Source organism: Gorilla gorilla, chromosome 6, assembly GCF_029281585.2.
Source record: "Gorilla gorilla gorilla isolate KB3781 chromosome 6, NHGRI_mGorGor1-v2.1_pri, whole genome shotgun sequence".
Taxonomy (NCBI): Eukaryota; Metazoa; Chordata; class Mammalia; order Primates; family Hominidae; genus Gorilla; species Gorilla gorilla.
Window position 1 is genome coordinate 27,763,363 of NC_073230.2, and position 19,546 is coordinate 27,782,908.

The 19,546-nt window shown below is 37.0% G+C and overlaps 1 long non-coding RNA gene across 2 annotated transcripts; it reads left to right on the forward strand.

Annotated features, from left to right (window-relative positions):
* Positions 1-1,281: 1,281 nt before the first annotated feature.
* On the forward strand, positions 1,282-19,274 carry LOC109025328 (uncharacterized). 2 transcript variants are annotated; one of them, XR_010134514.1, is made up of 5 exons: positions 1,282-1,392; positions 2,920-3,035; positions 10,640-10,871; positions 15,877-15,996; positions 19,064-19,274. It is a non-coding gene; the product is annotated as an uncharacterized lncRNA (long non-coding RNA). The 2 variants fall into 2 exon arrangements; XR_008681410.1 differs by having other exon boundaries at positions 1,308-1,451.
* The last annotated feature ends 272 nt before the right edge of the window (positions 19,275-19,546 follow it).

The following is a 19,546-nucleotide window of genomic DNA, read 5'->3' on the forward strand; positions in this document are numbered from 1 at the left end:
ACATTGACAATGAAGTCCTTTATTATGATCCACTTCCACTTAATGAATAGTAAATATATTTTCTCTTTGTTATAATTTTCTTAAAAATGCTTTCTTTTCTTTAGCTTACTTTATTGTAAGAGTATAGTATGCAATACATGTACCATACAACATATGTGTTAATCAACTGTTTATGTTATTGGTTAGGTTTCTGGTCAAAAGCAGGATATTAGTAGTTAAGTTTGGCAGAGTCAGAAGTTACATCTGGATTTTTGGCTGTGTTGGGGGGTATATTTTGGGTCAGCACTCCTCATCTCCATATTGTTCAAGAATCAATTGTATATTGATATTGTCATGCAACAACCATCAACACCATTCATCTCCAAAATTCTTTTCATCTTGTAAAACTGTAAGTCTGTATCCATTAAACAATAACTCCCCATTCTCCCTTCCCGCAGCCCCTGGCAACCACCTTTTTACTTTCTATTCTATGATTTTGACTACGATAAGTACTTTATACAAGTGGAGCTTCTTAGATGTTTGTATTTATTTCCTTCATCAAATTCAGGAAATTTTCAAATATTCTGTGACTTTTTATCTCTCTCTTTTCCTTCTAGAATATCCAAGATGTGTATGCTGGTCCGGTTGATAGTATACCACAGGTTCCTTAGTACTTTGTTTACTTTTTAAATTTCTGTTCTTCAGATTCAATAATTTCAATGATCCCATCTTCATGTTTACCAATTACTTCTTTTGACTTCTCAAACCTTCCTTGGAATCTCTCTAGAAAACATTTCATCTGAGTTGCAGTGGTCCTATATTTTCCACGGGAGATGTTTCAGGCAGTGGATGCCTGGAACTGAAGGTAGTACCAAACCCCATTGTCATCAATCAGAACACATTTCTGTTCATGTCTTTCATCCACAAATTTCATGCATTTTTCATCATAACTAAACGATTGTAATGCATTGTGACCACAACTTTTGCAGTTTGAGGTGCAACAGCAAACCCAGTACAATCTTTTTTTCTTCTTCATAATTAGAAGATCCATTCTTACAACAGATCTTAGCAACCTCAGCATACAATTTTTTTCTTTCTTAATTAAGCCAAGAACTTTCACCTTTTCACTTAAAGAAAGCACTTTATGGTTTCTCTCTGGTATATCTGAATTGCCAGCATCACTACTCTTGCACTTTGGGTCCATTATTAAGTAAGATAAGGGTTACTTGAACACAAGCATTGTGATACAACAATGATCAATCTGATAACAGAGACGGCTACTAAGTGACTCTCGGCAGGTAGAGTATACTGTGGATACACTAGACAAAAGGATGATTTATATCCTGGGCAGAATGGAGTAGGACAGTGAAAGATTTCACCAACATATTCAGAACAGCATGTAATTTAAAACTTGTAAGTTTTTTATTTTTGGAATTTTCCATTTAATATTTTTGGACCATGGTTGATCGAAGGTAATTGAAACTGGAAAAGAAAGCTACAGATAACTAGGGGACTATTGTACTGTACTTTTTAGCTTCAGACTTTCTTTTTAGTTTCTTTTTAGATTTCCTTTCTCTTTATATTTCCACTTTGCTCATACAACAACTTTCTTGGCTTTTCCAGGTTTTTCTTTAGTTATTTGAGCATCTTTAAGACAACTGTTTTTAAAAAGTTTTTGTATGGTAGATCTGCCATCAGTTCTGTTGGCTTATGTTTTCCTCTGAATGAAACATACTTTCCTGTTTCTTAGTTTGTCTTATGATTTTTTTAAACTGGACATTTAAATCTAGTAGTGTGATAATTCTGGAAATCAGATTATTTCCCTTCCTCAGCGTTTCTTACGGATTTTTGTTTTGTTTTGTTTTGATTTGAGTGTTGTAGGCTGTTACTGTGCTGAGGATAAGGCTGACGTGTAAACAAGGTCTTTTCTGAGCCTCCACCTGTCCCTAGCATTATGGTGACTTTCTAACTTTCCACATATATGCAATTGCTTTTGAATATCCTAGGTTTTCTGGCTCTCAAAAGGGAAAGAAGAGAAAAATGAATGGGGAATGGGATACTGACCCTTTAAATCTCCTGGAGGTCACTTCATCTGGAGGGAAAAGGGCTTCCAACAGTTCAGAGAAGTACAACAGTAACAGATGCCCATCTCTGGTGTTTGTACTTCCATAATCAGAAGCAGCTATCAGTGATTAGAACACAGATCTCCAGTATTGGAGGATAGGATCCTTATTGCCCACCTTGGCTCCTGCAAGTCCTGTGTAAGCTGCTCCAAGAACACATGCACAGCCGCCCGCCACAAAGCTGGGGGTATGGGGTGGGTGGCTGCTGTCAAGCTAAAAGCTGACATTGACTGAAGTTAACCATAATTTACCATCCACGTCTTCTCCTGGAAGTTGCAAACCTTCAATAGATTCCAGATTTCCAAAATAGTTACATCGAACAGATTCTGCCACTGTAGATGCCTGGCTGGGGAGATGGATGCCTGGTGCTTTCTATTCTGCCATCTTTCCAGAATCCTCTCATGCCCAAATAAGCCTTTGTAAGGGTCATCAATAGCTTCTTATACCCATAATAAATACAAAGACTCTAGGATGAGAATAAAATTTTCACAAAATGCTTTTTAAAGTGTAGATAAAATATTATGTAAGACCATTGTCCTACTGTTTGCTCCATACATTTATGCAACTTTAAGTCTTTTTTTCAGTGGTACCAAAATATACCCTAATATATATGCCAATGAATTGATATTGAAGATTGCTAACAATTTTCATTTTCTATATTCTTTCCTATAGATTATTCTATTTGATGACTCTCCATCTCAAACATAATAGGAGTGTGCTTCCCCTATGGGTTTCATAAATTTCCATTGGCAGAAATGATTTTCCCTGTCTGGCAATATTGTCTGTGCTAACCAAAGTATTTGCTCTCCCAATTTAGATTTTGAAGTTGGGAGAAGTGGCAAAACGTGAAAAGCAAGAAGCAAATATTACCAGAGACACCTATGAAAAAGAAATCTTTCTGAAGAACATTTTTAAAGTGCCATAATCTGTTCGGTAAGAATGAAATTAATGCACAAAACTGAAAAAAATGGACTACCTGGATGTAGTTTCTGAAATGGCAGGGTATGTGTTCTGGTGTAAAGTACAAAATACATGGCCTAACCTGAGTAATTTTGTCTCTTTGTTTATGATTTTGAACAATGGTGTAGAAGAGACAGGGGATTCTTCTTTCCCCTGGAAAATCCCTATTTCTTCCCTCTTAGAATTGAAAGGGGCTACCTTTGTGTTATGAGGCTACTGGGGAATTTCAGCTAACTCCTGTGGGGAAAGAGATGGAAGCAAGCATTCTTCACAATCCCACTAATCAACCATGGGTTTCTTATGAGCATCTATAGGATTCCCACACGTCCCACTGAGGGATAAGTGGTCAAAATAGAATCCCCACATTTAGTCATACTTACTATACTGCCTGTTGCTAACTGTAACAACTGTTCATTCCCCTGAAGCATGGAGCCAACTGGCATGGGCTAGAAGTTAAGAAACAGCAGGAGGACTTCATGGTCACCATAGCTTCCTGGTGACCATGTAATATAAAATTAAATAGAATAGTATTTTCTTTTAAGCCGAAAATAAATTTTAGCAGTGCTCTTATTGGTTAGTAAAAACTGCATTTGCATTGGTGACACAAACATTGTTATGTTATTCTAGTCTAACGAGAAACCATCTCAGCAAAGATCATTAGAAAATCATTTTAGAAACCACTAAGTCTTTAGCATAATTTTAAAAAATAAATTCAAGAGTCTGTCATAATATTGCTCAACCTAACCAAATGAGAATTTTAACAATAGAAAAGGCATTTTCAAAATAATAATCAAGCCTGTGATAAATGAGTTAGAAGTATGTGCAGGACATCTTCAGTTTGCCCCTCAGATCCTGTACTCATTCTTCATTCAGTTCTGGCCAGTCCTTTGGCCAGTCCTGGGAAGCTGGCCAAAGGAAGAGGAGAGAGAAGAAAAAGAAGCTGCACTATTTCTTCTCCTCTCCCTCCTTATGTGACAATTAATTTCATATGTCAACTTTGCTGGGCTGCACTGCCCAGATATGTGGTCAAAAATTATTCTGGATGCTCCTATGACGATGTTTTCAGATGAGATTTAACATTTACATTGCTGAACTTTGAGTGAAACAGATTGTCCTCCATAATATGAGTGGGTTTCATCCAATCAATTTAAAGCCTGAGAAGAGTAAAAGACTGACTTGCCCCAGAGCAGGAGGGAATACCGGCAACAAATTGCCTTCACATTTCAGGCATGAACTACAGCATCAGCTCTTCCTAGGTCTCCAGCCTGCGGGCCACTCTGCAGATTTTGAACTTGCCAGCCTCCACCATCGCATGAGCAAATTCCTTAAAAAATTCACACACACACACACACACGCACACACATGCACACACATACGCACACACACGCACACACATATTCTATTAGGTCTATTTCTCTGGAGAACCCTCATACATCCTGCTTCAGCTCTGAGAGTCAGGAAATAGAAGCATACCCCCCTCTCATACTATAGCTTAGGTAAAATAGCCCCTTCTCCTCTGGTCCAGCTTTCACTAGGTCAATCTAGTGTCTCTTGTTCTTTGATCATAAGGGTAGTATTATTTCCCCGTGTAGCTAGTCTCTTGTGTCTTACCATCCTTTAATTCCCAGCACTGCCCATACTTCTGTAAGCAGTACTTTCATTTTCAACTCAGAGGTTGAGCCTGGTTTCTCAACTCAAGCTGCATATTAGAATCAGCTGGGAAGCTTTTAAGAAATCCCAACAGCCAGGCCACAAACCAGACCAACTAATGCAGAACCTCTGAGGGTAGAACACAGGCATGTATACTTTTCAAAGCTCCCCAAGCATTTCCAATGTACAGCCAAAACTGAGAACCACTGCATCAATGTCTCTTCATTTGAACAATTTGAGAGGAATGTTGTTTCCAGCCAGAACCTGAACAAATATACTATCATCAAAAATATATATATTTGCTTAAAATCCTACAAGCACTTGTCACCAGTACTTTTCATATGATTATTTTCTATATTGCCATATATTGTTATTTTGTTATCTCACTTTTAGGACTGTAACTGATTTTTTTTTCTCTCCCATTCTCTCCATATGTTCCAGCTCATGGCCCATAGTGTTGGTGAGGCCAACACTATAGGGGCAAGCACTTACTTCATTTAAGAAGTTTATCGAGAGCTTTATAGATAAATTCTGTTCTCCATCTACTATGCAAATAAAACTGCTGTATGTCATTATGTGTGTAATAAATGTGAATGCAGAAAGCAACCTTGCTTAATGAGATATTTTGCCCAGATCATAATCTCTTTGGTATTTGCCATTATCCATCACTATCCGTTATTACCTATCACTCATCTTCATAGAGCAAATACATCATCTTTCATCAGGAAATGGAGTACATGGAGGGGAAGAATATGCTCTTTGTCTTCCAAGGAAGAAAAGATGAAGGAATGAGTTGAGGGACTTAGGAACAAGCAATAACTATATGCTAGATGACCTCCTAGGCATTTTACAAATATTACCACATTTAATATGCTTTTTAATTTAGTTTTCACAACAAATGAATAAAGTTTTATCATCTCTCTTTACACAGGTGAATCCTAAGGCTGAAAGAGACTGAGTAACAGCTATTAAGTAAGGTAGTAGAGCCCACTTTTACTCTGCTAAAATTCTGAGCTAAAGACTAGCATAGGCCGGGCACAGTGGCTCACGCCTGTAATCCCAGCACTTTGGGAGGCCGTGGCAGGCATTATCACCTGAGGTCAGGAGTTCGAGACCAGCCTGGCCAACATGGTGAAACCTCATCTCTACTAAAAATAAAAAAATAGCCAGGTGTGGTGGCACACACCTGTAGTCCCAGCTACTCAAGAGGCTGAGGCAGGAGAATCACTTGAACCTGGGAGGTGGAGGTTACAGTGAGCCAAGATCACACCACTGCACCCCAGCCTGGGCGACAGAGTGAGACTCCGTTTAAAAAGAAAAAAAAAAAAGACTGGCATAAATGCCTAAGTTTGTTTTTAATCCCTTTTGTTACAGCTATGACATCACTCTTCAATAAATTCATGTCCTTGCATGTGCAAGTTAATCAAAAGTTAAGCAAGAAGTGTTTGTCTTAGTAAGAATTTTGGTTCATTATAGACCTAAGAATGAAAATTTCAAAGTCCAAGGCTTAGGATATGACCTATTTCTACAGGAGATACTAACCGGGGATACAGAAGGTTTACCTTAGTCAAATCATTCCTTCATTTCTTTATCTAACACCATTGCTTTATTTCAAAGTCAAGACGAAATTTGAAACTGTACGTGGATTCTGTGCTCTAACAAAGTTCTGTGACCTTAACATATGTACCCAGACTTTTACCACTCACAGTCATCTCCCAGACAGAGGAAATGACTCATCTTTTTTAAAAAATGGAAGTCTTAAAACTAACATAAAATATCCCGTGACAAAAATATCTTTTTATATGTAATATAGGAAGTATGAACTCGTGTATTTTTATAAATGTAATTCATTTTCAGATCTTTAATTCTCAAGTATCTCTGTCAAAATTTCATCCAAAGTAAACCCATAACTGAAAAATAGACTATTAACAGAAAGGAACAGCTATTCTTGGGTTTAATTACGCATATAAGTTTTATATAAAAATTTTAAACTTATTTAAAAATGTGCATCTATTACAACACCATAACTCCAAATTCCGCAAAATTTTTTAAATTGTTGAAAATAATGGTGTACTTTATTTGATTACAAATAAGGTATGATTAATAAAATACGACCAAACTAATTTTGTACTTAAAAATTTCGACAATTTAAGACTCAATTTGAAGGGGTCAATTGAAATTACTAAAATTCAGACTGACCTCACCATGAACATTCAGCACGAAAAAGCCATTTTCAAGGAGCTAATGTCCAATACACTTTTTTTTAAGACGGAGTTTTTAAAGACGGAGTTTCGCTCTTTCACCCAGGCTGGAGTGAAGTGGCGCGATCTGGGCTCACTGCAACCTCGGATCCGCGGGTTCAAGCGATTCTCCTGCCTCACCCTCCCGAGTAGCTGGGATTACAGGCGCCTGCCACTACGCCCGGCTAGTTTTTTGTACTTTTAATGGAGACAGGGTTTCACCATGTTGGTCAGGCTGGTCTCAAACTCCTGACCTCAGGTGATCCACCTGCCTTGGCCTCCCGAAGTGCTAGGATTACAGGCGTGAGCCACTGCGCCCAGCCCACAGCATACATTTTTATATGATAAGGTACATCATCTCAGAAGACAGAGAGAATAGCTTCAGATATGAACCTCAGAAAGAAGTTCAAAAGGCAGAGATCTGCTTCAAAAAGAAAAAACAAAAGTTGAAGGTCTTGCTCCAAAAGAGGGATTTAATTTAAATTACTCCAAAAAGAATGACTGACTGATATCCAAAGAAGAAAAAAGTCTTTGCATTCCTGACATCTGATATCTTAATGCACGATACATAAAAAGCAATATATTTCAAGGACACACTAATAATCCCCCATGCAAAGGGGGGATTATCCTCCCAGAGAGAGGGGGGGAATGGGGGGAGAGAGAGACACAGAGAGAGAGACAGAAAAAGTACATACACAAGCCTGCCTGTTACTGAAGGAGCATGGGTGCCAGGATCTTTGACCCAAGGGTCCAAAAGCTCGGCTGAATACAGCATTTCAGTTGTGCCCTGAAGTGAAAGCAGTAAAATAAAGACCAAAGAAAGCTCTACGTTTAAGGTCAAGACCAAATTGCATAAGAACCAAGGATGTAACCTAGGATAAATGCCTGGGAGAACAAAAAAACACCCAGCATTTTGAGGGTGATGGTAGGCTCTGAGCAGGCAGGTTGTAGAAATGATGAGGTTGTTTTATGGCATGCTTTTATTGGCTGTATTAGAGAGAATGTGAGGGTGGGTTGGGTATGTCCTTGAAGTTATAGGACTTTGGTTTAAATAAACTTTGTTGCACATCCAGTAATAATAGGCAAGGCATTTCTTATTCTTGGTTTTTATTTTCTTCTCTTTTGTTCTGGCTTTTTTTCCATAATTCCTGCCTTAGTTAATAACACCACCACTCCCCTCTTGGAGCAACCCAGAAAGAAGGGAGTCATCCTAACTCTTCCTCCTGCCACCACACGTAATCTTTGTCTTTAAACAGACTCAGTGTGTTTCATTTAAGTAAATATATTTGGAAAGAAAACTTCATATTACTTACTAAAAGGGAAAATGACTATTAGTTCTACAAAAGAAATCTATTTTTTTAAATTAATGAAAATGAAATTACATCATTAAATGTTGGCAGAAATTCATTTACTCTTTGTTAGAAAGGCTGATTGGAAAATACCATTTAAGGCCAGGCACAGTGGCTCACACCTGTAATCCCAGCATTTTGGGAAGCTGAGGTGAGTGGATCACCTGAGGTCAGGAGCTCGAGACCAGCCTGCCCAACGTGGCAAAACACCATCTCTACTAAAAATACAAAAACTTAGCCAGGCGTGGTAGCGGGCGCCTGTAATCCCAGCTGCTTGGGAGGCTGAGGCAGGAGAATCGCTTGAACCCGGGGGGCAGAGGTTGCAGTGAGCCGAGATCATGCCATTGCACTCCAGCCTGGGTGACAAGAGTGAAACTCCATCTCAAAAAAAAAAAAATACCATTTAAGACACAGATTAGCATCAACCTAAGCCTTTCTCCAGAAGTTAATTAGAGGGGGTAACAGATAATTTTAAAAAATTTTAAATCATGCGACAATATGATTTCATGCTTCATCCTCATACAACCAAAATGTTATTTGTGAATGAGTCCCACACTTTGGGAAGCACTAGACTATGATATACAATTCAAACTCAGTAGCCTGCTATGATCTTACTCCCAATTCCCTTTTGATCTGATTTCCTGCCACTCCACAAGCCATATTTGCAACTCTATTCCTGCTAAAGGTCGTATCATTTGGCCCTAGGCATTCTCCATTGTGTCTACTGAGAAACCTATTAGGCCTCTGAAGAGGTTCTTGATGTGAAGTTTTCAGAGACCCCACCCAGGCACCTTTCTCCGTAGTATGAGCAAAGGTTATCACCTTGACCAAACGCTAGACAGGCTCCTCTGAGTTCTCTTGTTGACTAGGACTCAAGCTTACCTTTCTAGGTTGAACAAACACTAAGCCAGTTTCTAACAGCTTAACATTGTTTACTTAGGATGAGCCTACCCCCAACTTAAAGTCCAAGCCTGATAAAGAATTCCCTGTTGTCCCAGCCAACACCTCAAGACCAGGATCCCGTTTTCCAGTCTCTGTGGGAGGGGAGGAGCCGAACGTCAATAAACACCAGTAAACAAAGCTAGATGGGTTTCACGTGGACTAACCTCGTTTCTGGATTTTTGTAATTTTTCGTTTTCCTGAAAAACTATGGAATCCCAACTCACCTTCTCCCTGCTCCTTCATTCTCCCATTAAAATACCTAATCACCTCTGTACAGGTCAATGTTGAGCTTAGTTCAGGTTGCACTCTTTTCCCTGTTGTAATAATATATATTAATTCTTACCATTTTATTTAGTGTCCAGCATTGTTTATCTTTCGCAGCATTTCATAGCTACTTCTAATGCACTATATTGTCATTATTCATTGAACTATCACTGTCACCCACTATGCTGTGTTCTGTTTTGTACTCCGAGTGCTGAGGTCAGCCCCAGTATTGTGCCTCGCATATTAGAAATGGCAAACATTCTCTTTACTCACAAGTTAATACAGTGAAGTAATAAAACAATGTATTTTGTCAGATAAGTACCCATCTACCACTGAGGTGGTATTTTCTTAAGATCAATCTTTACGTTTAAATAACTCTTAAGAGCTAGCTTTATGTTTAAGTAACTTACGTTTAAATGTGCTTAGAAAGGGGGAACTAGGCCGGGCGCGGTGGCTCACGCCTGTAATCCCAGCACTTTGGGAGGCCGAGGTGGGCAGATCACGAGGTCAGGAGATTGAGACCATCCTGGCGAACACGGTGAAACCCCGTCTCTACTAAAAATACAAAAAATTAGCCGGGCTTGGTGGCGGGCGCCTGTAGTCCCAGCTACTCGGGAGACGGAGGCAGGAGAATGGCGTGAACCCGGGAGGCGGAGCTTGCAGTGAGCCGAGATCACGCCACAGCACTCCAGCCTGGGAGACAGGGAGACTCCGTCTCAAAAAAAAAAGAAAGGGGGAGCTAAGTTACCTGACTGCTATGAACAGGGTCATGAGGAGAGACTCTAACACATTGCTCTAGTTTTGTTTCAACTTCCAAATCATAAGAGGGACATTACACATTGCATTCAATTCTACAGTATAAAAATAAAATAAAAATATCAGCTTACTTTCCTTCTTTCTTAGTTTGTCGGTATCATTTTTAATTCTAATGTTTTGTTAAACCTCACACCTTCCTCTTTTGAATTTCTACTTCCTTTTAAAATGGCAATTGTCTTTTTATTTTCATATCTTTTGTCTTATATTAGTAAGAGCATTTCTCTAATTATAACATGGGGAATTTACATGTGGGTTACAGGGGAGACTAGATTTTTACATCAAAATTAATTTTGTTTTATTTGCTCCTAATTTATAGGTGAAAATGCTATTTTACATGGAAACCTATTTTGTTCCATAAAACTAAATAAACCATAACCCAGAAGCGCAATGAGACACACACAGCATGACCACATTATTTCTGAAAGCTGAAGAGTTGCCAGTCTGTTGATCTCAAGCTTCATGAACCACACAGTTCAGTTCAAATTGTTTCCCTGAAATTGCTTTGAGCCTCTGCCAAACAGCCACTGAAGGACTCCGAAAAATACAAGGTAAGGAGATGGCACCTAAGAACATTTTTTTAAAAATGTTAACTCTTTTATTGAAGTTTATTTCATTGCTTTTATCAAAGAGACTGATGTCACATCAGACATTTTCTCACCTAAAAGTAACACGCAATAATTGCCATGATAGCATACTATTCAGAACATGGAACCAAATGTGTGGCCTGCATGGGCATTCTTCCTTTGCCATTGAATTGCAAATGCTTCTTTCTATCTACAAGTGTAGCAACGTTAAACATTAAATGTGGAGGTCTTATTGTGGGTTGATCTTTAGAAAATCAGGTCTCCTTTCTGTTTTCAGTTGCTGCCAGCATCACCTATCCGCAGAATCAATGTTAATGATGTTAATGAAACCAGGCAATATATTAAAAGCTCTAGCCACAATCATTAACTCGAGTCTGGAGTAAACCATGTATTCCAGGGCCCAGTATGCAGAGCGCCTGTGGGGTGTCAGCAAGCTGCAGCTATACAACAACGCTGTTACCTAAACTTCATTTTTGTGTGTCTGTCCTTGTAGGCATCCTCCACTCCACACCCTAAGCTAAACCATCACTTGTTGAACAGGGGCCGTGCCTCATGACTAGTATTTGGCCTTGAACTTCACACTCCATTCCCTAGACACTGGCTGGAGCTTTGCTTCTAACTGAATGGGCCTTATCCTTCTCTTGCCTAGCACTAAAGCCCTAACATTGCCTGCAATTCCTATTGTCATACCCTCCCCACCAGATTCCAACCCCTGATAAATCATTCCTGGCCCAGAAACATAGTTCCACTACCCTGAGATATAATGACTTGGAATGCTGGTGACTCACCCGACTTTTAGATCCTTAGTGCTAACCCCTTTGTTCTTTCTTACTTCTTTTTCCCTGACTTCAGACCCAGCATATGTCAAAGCAGATATGGTATGTAAGATAATGTCAGTGTGCAAAAAGCCCTCATCATATAAAGAAACTTAAGTGTATCTTTTAAGTCAATGCAAATAATCACCACAATTAATATGTTTTGTGGGTTTTAACTTTTTTAATGAAAACAAACTTTTGCATTTTCTCTAATGAGAAAAAAGTATAGTTTCCTTTTGTTTTATTTATTTTTTCATCATTTGATAAGGCACAGGATCAAGTTATTCTTTTTGAGATGCCATAATATGCTAGGTATTGGAATGGCCAGCTAGCACTTGCATTGTGTAGTTAACATTGTGCTATAAGAGTGGTTCTTTCTAAAAGCTTTCAGTACTGTTTATAGTTTGTGCTACCCAGTTCCCATGGTAACGTGTTTGTTCCCATGGAGAAACAAAGTGAACACCTAACCAGAGCTGAACTTGAAGATATAAAACTTCACTCAGTAGATAATTTGCTCAGAGGCTATTAAGGAGGAGAAGGAGAAAACAGAAGAACAGAAAATATATCTAGGTTTCTAGTTCCAGTTCAAAGTTAAGAAACTACTGATTTACTTTGACCTGCTATGTAACAAAGCATTCTTGGTGTCATTATTTGCAACTTTAAGGAGACCTTTTTTTTTTTTTTCTCAAAAGCAATTTTAAAAGTAACTACTTAGACAAAGGGCCCTTTTTAATGGTGATTTGATAGTTTATCTTAGCAATTTGGTCCTTGTAGTTGCAAACTGTATTTCCATATTTCAAAAATTTTTAGAATTTTCATAAAACCATCTAAATTCAAGTAAACTTGATTTCTTAAAAAAACTATAAACTAAATCTTTCATTAAAGATTATCTTTAATGAAAACAGATTCTTTTGCTTTCTTTAATGCCCAGAATTTTTCAAGCCTAGCTATTGCCAGTTTATGCCATTTGAAAAAAGCTTGAAAGCTGCAAAAGGATGTAAATTCAGCTGCTTTGGTTTAACGTGAGGAAAGTTGATAGCCTTTGTTAAGGCTGACACTACCATGCCAAATTCCTAACAACGTTACAGCAGGACTTTGAATGCCAGTAAAATAACTCACATCCATTTGCAAGCTCCAGTCAAGTGGCATAAACGCCACTTGTAGAAGACAAAGCAAAATGACTGGGCTCCTCCCGTGGCTCTGGCTCTTCACTCTGCTGCCGCCCTCCCTCCCGAATGTTGATGTTTTCTGCCCCCCACTTTATAATCTAGACACTTGCTCCCTTTCCATTTGATACTACTTCTTTGTTTGCTGTTCTTCAGCCCTCTTTGTGCTTTTCTGACCTCCTTTTTTCCATTCTGTGCCACTGTTCCTGTTCTACATTTCATCATTTTTTTCTCCGGCTTCACTTTTGTGCATTACACTCTTCCCACTTCAATCTTTAGCCATTTTTGTATTGTCCCGACTTTCATTCTTCTTATTTACCTTTAGTTTATATTCTTTCTGACCACCTTTTCTTCTTCTCTTTGCAGCCCCTCTGTTAGAAGTTCGGCATTTTGCTCCAACTTAAAAAAAAAATGTATTGTTGCTGGATGACATTCTTTTCTCACTCCTTCTGTGTATTATTTTTCACTAGTTGTTTAAATCCCAGTCCCACTGACTTCGTGCAAAGGATTATGATTAAAGCGATTTTAAGTATTTCTTTAATATAGTAAAATGTGAAAAAAAAGTTGCCTTGGAAAACAGCATTCTAAATAGACTGCCTTTAAAAATAAATAAATAAATAAATAAATAAATAAATAAATAAATATCTGTCCCATTTGTAGGTTCACAGGGAATAAAATCAATGAGATCTGCCATCTCCTATACTTGTCTACATCAGACATCATTCACCCCAATCAAATAGTGAAGAGTGGGACTCAAATCGGCAAGTCTATCCTGCTGAATTGTTGCCACTCAAGATAAAAATAACTTTCTCACATTGTATGGTCCACTAGCAAGCAGCAGAATAATGGTGTATCCCAAGATTAATTGTGGTTTCTGAAGCAATTATTGTAGGGAGATGGAACAGAAAGGTTTTTTCTCTTACTTACTTTTGTGTGGTATTGGAGACAGGAGGCATGTCCATCATTTTATACTGCTTATTACATATGAAAAATCAAATAATGAAAGCTTTCACAATACGGAAGTTTTCTCTAACCTCCTATCATCAAATAGGCATACACTTTGAATTGATTTTTTTTTAAGTTTTGGGAATTGGATGTTCATCTTTCTTTTATTGACTTTGATCTCATTTTCAAAAGTGTGCAATAGTATATTGCACGTGAAAGTAAATGGTCCACTAAGATTGAAATGCATTGCTTTGAACTAAAGATATAAATTCTAATATCTGAATTCTTCATGGCTATATACATGTATACTAAGTCCTTTTGCATAGTGGCGGACTCTTTACACTTTTGGCATATTTGAAGTTAAATTTTAATTCATATTACATTTATTATGTACTAAGAAGACACTCATCTACTATTTTAGAATTTTTTGTAAGTTTTAGATCTTGTAAGTTTATGAAAAAAACATTGATGCACCATAATATATACTGGTTTCATAGCACTTAACAGATTTGGTAAATTTTACCTACAAGAAAATCAGTTCTTTGAGTTTTTCGTAGGTTACTGATTTTGCATTTAAAAGTTTTTACCTTGATTAAAGACTCCAGATTTTCTGGGGTACTGTGTAGTTGACTTAAAAACTAACCACTATCATACAAAATTTTAGTTGAGAGAAACTATCTGTATCTTCTTTTTTTTATTGCTATGATTATAGAGCCAACACACACAATCATGTAGGTTGAGCACTGCTAGGGAGCCCTTCTCAACCTATGTGTGGGGCTTCATATATAGTGGGATTCATTTTGCAGTTCCCACTGAAACTATGCCATGAGTTTGCTCATCAGATGGAAAAAAAATTTCTGCTTTGATAACGTCGAATGAAGTCTTGCTTCACTCTGTAAAAGTATAAAATGTAACATTTTAGGGTTGAGGGGACACTTAGAGATCTTCTGGTTCTCCTCTTTGGTTTCATAGAGAAGGAAAATGCCCCCACAGAAATAATGACTCCTTACCACAATTTTATCACCATATATGTACCCTAAGAGTCAAGATTAGAGATGGCTCTCCTGATCCCTGGCCTTGGGAATATCGCTTTAAAACCATTCAGGGCGACATAGAAAATATTACATTTCTATCACATAATTCCATAGATACAACCTTCTAAGTTTTTAGCTTAATTTTCTTCCTAGACAATTTTGTATTGTAAATTACTAGAGGACAGAAATAATTTCTGGATAATTCTGTGGGCAGCTTGCTATATAATCCAGCAACATGCTAAGTAGGCTTTTTTTTGAGAAAGGATGTCACCATCCTCATTGATTAATGTACTGGAAAATATTTAGAAAAGGAGCTGTTTCATGCTACTCTGGCATCTATTTTGTGAAAGTATAATTTTGGAATATTGACATTAAATAACGGAACTAGAGTTTCTTAAGAATTACAATCTTTACTTTCCCATTAGTGTATTGGGAAACTTCACTAGTTTATTCATCTTCTCTATGGAGGTTTTCTTTATTACTATCAACCCACACTTTCTCTTTTCTTCTTTTTTATTACTCAACACCAATGTGTGGTTTTTAATGAATTATTTTAATTTGTTTCTGTTCTCTTGCTGCATCTAGAGAGCTTGTCAACTCCTTGTGTACTGAGTTTGTCGTTTACTTTGTTTTCGCTTCTCTATGATGCTGGGTGTGTATACAGCCATTGCTAAATGTGTACTACTTAAGGTGACAAGAATTGAACTAGAAACACTTCATCAAAAAAGTCCTGACTAATTAGAAGCGACTACCAAATTGTAGTCTATATTGCTTAAAAGCCTTATCAAAAAGTGTATCATGAATCTAAATGCAAACAGAATGAATGGTTAATGAGAACATTTTTACATAAATATTACTCTAAAACAATATCTAATAGTGATGTCTAAAACTTTTTGAGTAGATGAATGCATACTGATTAAAAGAACAAACAAGGAGTTGAAACGAGTGCATGTCATCACAAAATCATAATGCCTTTTAAAAAACATTTTATCCTTTTCTTTTTTTCTAGAACTGAAAGGGGCACATGGCAGATATAATCATAAACTTTCATTTCGGAGAGCAGTAAAAAAGGAGAAGAAGAACACACTGGTACTCCAACAAGTCACAGTTTCTGCCAGATGTTGCAAAAGTGAGTTAGATAACTGACTTTTCTTCTGGGGCCTGTGTCAACTTTGAATGGAGCTTTCAATTGCACAATAAGCATCTGGACAGTTTTGACATCTTTATAACACTCTTTGAGTTCTTAAAAAGCTACCATTTTGTTTAAAGATGATTTATGTGAAGATTAAAACAATTACTTAAGTGCTAAGAATAATTAATCCTGTAACTCCATATCAATACCATTATCTTCCCAGAACTGGGTCTCTAACTACTAATCATAATCAAGACACCAACTGTCAAATCAGATCAAAATTAAAATTTGATTAATTATTTGATGATATTAACATTCAAATCTAGTTCCTTCCTAGGCCTAATTTTGTCCTTATGTTTGCTTTGCACTGAATTATTGTGGTTTACATAGCCCATTTTACATGACAACTTTCAAACAAGAGCATAAATTCTCATAAAAACAGGCTAAGGAATTCATAATGATAGCTCTTGGCCGCCACCTAAAGGTTTATTTCTTGTTTTATTTTACATGAGACCTACTATGCATTCCTTTGATAATTAAATTGTTGTCATCACGTTTCTACATAAGTACAGGGTAAAAAGACTTTTTCATGTTTGTTTTTTCACCTTTATGTATTTAAATTAACAGCATACATAATTATATCTACTTTTCAATTCATTCAACACAACACACACACAAAAAAACAGTTTAAACAAGGTTCTTTTAAATGGTCAGAAAATTTTTATGCATTTAAGAAATAGTGTGTTCTTATTATGTCTCACCCCCACACCTAGGCCCGTAATGAAAGAAATTTAACTAAACTCACGTTTACTGAACCACTGTTGAGTGTAATGTAATAGAAAACTCCTCAAATTCCATCAAGAACATTAACAGATATAACTTCTTCATTACGCTTGAGAGTAAATGAGATACTATAATTAATGATTCTTGCTCCGTATCTTATTATCACTCCCTTTATTCTCCTCCTAAAAAGCACTTGATTGAATCAAGCTAAATATCTTCAACGCCTTACTTGGACTCTGACAAAGTCAACTTTGGAGAATGGATTTATGATATCATAGGGAAAATTAGTTATGAACTCTACAAACTTCTCATTTCAAAGCTCATATGGATAGAGCGTCTATGAATCACTCAAATTTTTGTTAAACATATAGACAAGTTGCATTAGCACATGCACTTTCCAATATATAGTCCATGTACTTACCCTTGATTTATTTATAGAACACCATTCATGATTTTATTAATTCAAAAAATATTTACTAGGAACCTACTATGTGCCAGGCACCCATCATTATCAGTGTTCAATAAAGCAGACTGGTCTTTCCCTTCATCGATCTTGTGAAGGCAACAGAAAATGAACAAAAAAATAGGTAAAACATATAAAGATACTGGCTACAAAGGAACTGAATACCATACCGTTATAGGGAATAATTCTGGGGAGACACAGACCAACAATAGGTAAGAAAGGCCTCTCCTAGGAGACAGTTTTTAAACTGGGACCTGCAGAATAAACAGCCAGCTCTGCCAAGAATAGAGAGGAAGAGGTGGAGGAAATTGTGTACGCAAAGGACAAATACTAACAGAGGGCCAAGGGAACTAAAGCAGAGTGAGCCAAGGGGAGTGTCATGGATGGGATCAGAGAAGTAAGCAGGAACCAAATCATGCAAGGCCTTGAAAGCTATGGTAAGGACTTGGGGTTTTATTTGAAAGAGAATGGAAAGCCATGATAGCAGGTTAAAAAAGGAAGTAAATTGATCTGTTGGCTCCATGAAGAAGGAATTAGAGGCAGCCAAGAGAAAAGGGAGATAGAAGTCTATCACAGAAATACAGATGGGAGAGATGACGGTGATGGTGACATGGACAAGGTGGTAGCAGTGGAGGCAAAAACAAGTGATCACATCTGTGATGCATTTTGGAGCGAGGCCTTGGTGGATCAGATGACCCTGTGGTTCTGCTGTTCCTTCCCAGCTTGTTAGCATCTGCTGACATAACTTTGAAAAAGCTGACATAGTTTTCCATATAAGATTTTAAATCACACCCAAGCTTTTAATTTAGTTTTTTAAATTTTAAAGAAAATATCTTAATAGAATGACCAATTTGTACATCGAGAAACACTTACTATATAGTATCTTCTGCAAATGAAATAGTCCACAAAACTAATTTTATAAATAATGGAAGTGTATCTATTAAAAGCATCAAAGCTTATTTTACTTTAACCACTTTGAAATAATTATTTTCTAAAATTGTTCAATATTTCCTTGATCTTTCAAACAGAATATATTCAAAATAGTTAAGCTTCTCAAAAACTCAAACGTATTGTGAAGAAACATATATGAAACATACCTCTGTAGTATGTAGTATGGCTAAAAATAGTGAGAGGTGAAAATGAGTTTCCCATACTCTGAAAAACTGAAAACTACCTTGCTTTGAAATCATTACATTTTTATTTTGTTGCCTCAGTTTCCCATAGTTCTTATTGTGCCTGACTGTCGTTATCAACTTCTGACTCATTCTAACACACTGCTTTACCTTGGCTGTAAGCTGGGAACCCTGCTATCAGAAATTCATGCAAGTTTATAGAAAAAGACTCCAAGTAAAGGGCATGAATTTTTGCATTCTATTTTGATTGCACAGAGGCCTTTTTACACTCTGCTTTCTCAAGTATAGTTTAGGCCATTGAAGCTGCTTAATCAGCAACGTGTAAGTCACGGAAATCTCCCTACACTAGCATGTTATTTCCCACAGTTTCACAATGCCCCTTGAAAACTGAATCCACATTAATATATACATTATCATCTTTAAGTTTCTATAAAGAATGCTTCCTTGTGATACAACTTCAACTACATAATTATAAATGTTGACTTTTCATTTGATGCCTAAAGTATAGTTTTCAAATGTAACATAAAAGCATTTTATGGTAAAATTTGACCCAAAAAGTAGAATTTATGTGTCTCATAAAAGCATATAAAATTTGACCCAAGAAATAATTTCAAATTTCTTGACTCAGACTATAATATTATCTCTTTTCTTTTTTCATTTTGACATGGCATGGAAACAAAAACAGATCAAATGTCCACGGAAACCCAATCAGCAACACTACTTTCAAAGTGTCTTTTGACAAGTAATATGTGCATTTTACAAATCCAAAAGCAATATTTGAAGTAGCTCTTCAAAACAGCTGCATTACTCAAAGCTATCTCTGTATCATCACCTTGTTTCCTGGAAGAAAATGTGGAAATGTGTACTAAAAATGTGTAAATGATTAAAGTATCAGTATAAAGAAAAAACATTCTGAACATGAATAAAAATTATTTTGAGGGCTTGTTGAAAAACCAAACACCAGATGTCCACGGCTGACTTGCCAAATGAAAATCCCTGAAAGAAAGGTCCAGAAATTGGCATTTCAAATGAGTATACCCCAGCTGATTGACACAGGTGTTCCTTTGAGCAATCCTGGATAGCACTGTTGTAGACCCCAGGTAAGCAATTGTGTGATCTGCTTTTTCAACTTTGTGGTAGATTGTATTTTCCAAAGATGACAGCACCA